This window comes from Haematobia irritans, chromosome 1 (genome assembly GCF_050003625.1).
Source record: "Haematobia irritans isolate KBUSLIRL chromosome 1, ASM5000362v1, whole genome shotgun sequence".
Lineage (NCBI taxonomy): Eukaryota > Metazoa > Arthropoda > Insecta > Diptera > Muscidae > Haematobia > Haematobia irritans.
In genome coordinates, this window is record NC_134397.1 from 253,163,992 (window position 1) to 253,168,515 (window position 4,524).

The window sequence follows — 4,524 nt, forward strand, 5'->3', positions numbered from 1 at the left end:
CGAGTTGAAAACCACTTTATTTTCGCGATTACTTTTCCTTAAATAACCAAAATTATAAATGAAAACAAACTTATTCCTGTAAAGTCTTGCCGAAATCTAGAGGAACAAGGAACTACGCATCAATTGAGTTAATTTGTCTGCTTTATATTGAACTGTTTCAATAAAGTAACCACGAAAATTTCAACGCGAAAAGCGAACATAGTACTTACCTTAAAGTGAAAACTAAATCAGTGAAAAAGGCATAAAATTATACATATTTGTTGCAAATTTTATTATAACTTGATGTAGAATTGCCCAAAGCAAATTTTCACAAGGTTTGTATTCCTTAAAAGAAAAGTAATCGTGAAAAATGGCGATTTTAGCGGCTAAACTCGAACTTAATACCCACCTTAAGATTGTAATATTATTTTGAAAATTTATGTCTCCCCGAGAGTTTTGACATACATGAGGGATACTGAACATTTTAATCTTCCAAGCAAAAGTACCCTCCAACGTTTGAAACCTGTAAAAGGATTAAAAGCCGGTCTTAATGGCATGGAAGCTAGGGACAAAAACATCATGTTGCTGTTTGACGAAATGTCAATAAGGACATCTTGCGAATACAACACACAGCATGATCTTTTCGATGGGTTGGAGGACGATGGCAGAGGTAAGCGAAAAAAAACACTTTGCCTCAAAGGTGATAGTATTTATGATTAAAGGGTGCTTCCGGTCATGGAAGTTTGTATTATGCTACACCTTTGTCCATAGTACTTTATATGGAGATAAATTTCGTGACATGGCTTTGGATATCATTCAAACTTTGTACGTTTGGCTCCGAAGCTCACAAAAGAGCATATAACTCAAAGTCACTTTGGAAAGATGTGTGTTTACATCATGGCACATACGTTTAGCTGCACAACAGCCAATGACATAGAATTTGTCCATGCTTCAGAAGGCCTAAAAAGAAACGAAGGCTACGTTGAGGCAACTATAGATTTCCTCAAAAAACTTAATAATGGGTTCGATTACCTTAACGGTAGATCATTTGGACATAAGAATCCCAATAAACGTCCAATAACGCGAACAAATAAAATGATGGAAAATATTTTGGAGTTTGGAAATATAAAAGTTAGCAAAAACAAGAGCTTCCCAAATTTGGCAATATTCGCTGAGGCATTCGTCCAGATGGCTGGCGAAATGTTCTCCGAAGACGAAAATCTTGTATTTATTTCTCAAGGAAGATTTAATCAAGATGCCTTGAAGAACCATTTTGGCATGCTAAGATCTCGCGGTGGCAATAATAACCATCCCTCAGCCAGAGAAGTATCAATAATGGAGTCAAATATTTTATCAATGTCATTCGTGAGACAGCATTGCACCCCTTTTACGAACTGCAAGGACGATGGGGATGAGTATTTGACATGCGATTAGTCCAAACTAGTTGAGAGCCAAAAATTTGCCGGTAATGCGAACCATGCGCAACATACGACTCTGATGATGATAATGAAACATTAATCACTGAGGGTGCCGCACAGAGATACTTTGGAGGATGTGGCGTCAGACGCCTCAAAAACAAAATAAATTGCACAAATTGCGAAAAGTACCTCTCCAAAATTGGCGATTTTACTGATTTGTCCGAAATATTTATTTCGCTCAAAAATTACATGGAAGAGTTGCGGCTGGCAAATCCCACAGATGAGTTTTACCAAGTTCTCCCGAGCCACTTTAATATTTTTAACGAAATATTTCTTCAGTATTTCCATGAAGCGGGGATTAGACGGAGAATAATGGAGGAATCAATAAAAGTAAACGCAGGACGTTTTCCAAATTTTTGCCAGGGCGATTGTTCTACATACAGGATGGACATTTTAGAACATCTAACTATTGTTTTCATGCGGAAGAAAGGGAAATGGATGGTCGAAACGGAGATGACGAGGAAATCTAAAATAAAAATGGAGCAAAAATTAAGAAAAAAACGTAACAAATTAATGTTATTCGGACCCAGTGTCATATCACCTCTAGCTTATTTCGCGTTAACGTAAGATCGAATAGGTTTATAACGAAAGACGTCTGTGCGGACCCAGAATCTTTTTTATAGTAGGTATTGCGTGTCAAATATTTTGGGGGCGATGGTAAGAATAGGGATTAACGAAGAATAGTATCAACAGGACTTTGACATATGTGCGGACCAGATGCCAAAAGGATATGGAAACAACTGTGCGGACCCAGTATCATCAACAGGAATTTGGCATTTGTGCGGACCCAATGCCAAAAGGATATGGAAACAACTGTGCGCACCAAGTATCATCAACAGGAATTTGGAATTTGTGCGGACCCAATGCCAAAAGGATATGGAAACAACTGTGCGCACCCAGTATCATCAACAGGACTTTGGCATATGTGCGGACCCGATGCCAAAAGGATATGGAAATATCTGTGCGTACCCAGAATAAATAAAACTTTGGCATATGTGCGGACCCAATGCCAAAGACTTCGGAAAATCTGTGCGCACCCAGAAGGGGATTCAAGGGGAAGTGATGCGAATGCAACTTGCTTTCTTTGACATATAGCCTCTCCTTCTCAAGTTAACCTCACCCTCCGTCACAATGGCCTGGCGGTCCCCGTTTCCACAGACGTGGCTCTGGCGAATATATTAATTTATAACCACATAGAAAAGCTTTAAAACACACTGAGAAGTCACTTTTCGGCCGGTTGAAAATTGGATTTAACCCGTGGCCTTTCTTATGGGAGACATGCCCGTAATGTACCAATGTAAGTACGTGTTTCAATGTCATATATATGTAAAGGGTGATTCTTTTGAGGTTAGGATTTTCATGCATTAGTATTTGACAGATCACGTGGGATTTCAGACATGGTGTCAAAGAGAAAGATGCTCAGTATGCTTTGACATTTCATCATGAATAGACTTACGATCTGCCACAACGTCGAATTTTCAGTGAATGGGCCCTAGAAAAGTTGGCAGAAAATCCGCTTTTTTATCGACAAATTTTGTTCAACGATGAGGCTCATTTCTGGTTGAATGGCTACGTAAATAAGCAAAATTGCCGCATTTGGAGTGAAGAGCAACCAGAAGCCGTTCAAGAACTGCCCATGCATCCCGAAAAATGCACTGTTTGGTGTGGTTTGTACGCTGGTGGAATCATTGGACCGTATTTTTTCAAAGATGCTTTTGGACGCAACGTTACGGTGAATGGCGATCGCTATCGTTCGATGCTAACAAACTTTTTGTTGCCAAAAATGGAAGAACTGAACTTGGTTGACATGTGGTTTCAACAAGATGGCGCTACATGCCACACAGCTCGCGATTCTATGGCCATTTTGAGGGAAAACTTCGGAGAACAATTCATCTCAAGAAATGGACCGGTAAGTTGGCCACCAAGATCATGCGATTTGACGCCTTTAGACTATTTTTTGTGGGGCTACGTCAAGTCTAAAGTCTACAGAAATAAGCCAGCAACTATTCCAGCTTTGGAAGACAACATTTCCGAAGAAATTCGGGCTATTCCGGCCGAAATGTTTGAAAAAGTTGCCCAAAATTGGACTTTCCGAATGGACCACCTAAGACGCAGCCGCGGTCAACATTTAAATGAAATTATCTTCAAAAAGTAAATGTCATGGACCAATCTAACGTTTCAAATAAAGAACCGATGAGATTTTGCAAATTTTATGCGTTTTTTTAAAAAAAAAAGTTATCAAGCTCTTAACAAATCACCCTTTATATTCAACGCCAGGTACACAAACTACAATAAATACAGGACAACACTCACCGGCTTACTGGGCATACACCAACATCTAGAAGAGATTGCAGCCTCGTTCCACAAACATCGAAGACTTGGCTATGGTATTTTTGGTTGGACTTGATTGTAGTTGAGGCTGTTTCTGCTTCCAATTGCTTGTGTCCATCACACATATTGGACAAATTTTTAATTTTGTCCATACTAAAAGGTAAGATATATTCACACTTAGTATGCAGATAAACCGAATTATTCCATTTTAATTCTTTCGCACTATGTCACCACTATACTATTTTTACACTTCTATAACCGCGGTGTTATTTTATTTAAATATTTAAGCAAATTTTTTCTTCTGATTATGAGTGACGCTGTTTTCCGTTTTTATTATTATTATTCAACTTCTATTTCATTCAGCATAGTGGTTCAGCGTCGTTTATAAAGGTACTAAATCTAAATTAAGAGAAAAAAATGTAGCGAATAGTGGTATTGTAAACACTCATTTTTACTGTTTATTCCATTCGTTGCTACTAAACATTTCGGTTTGACACATTTCGGTCATCTATAGCAATATAGAGTCTATGGATAGCCCATACAACTGTTGCATACAGTGCTAAAAGGAAACCGTAATATAAACGAAACGAAGAGATAATCGTCTTTGAGTTGATCTAACAGTATTACCTTAAAATGAGTATACCTTGAGTATAGCCACATTGTTCTTTGTGTTGACATTTGTACTCAACAGAATTTTTCTTTTTGTGACATTCTGTACAACACTACGCCAGACACT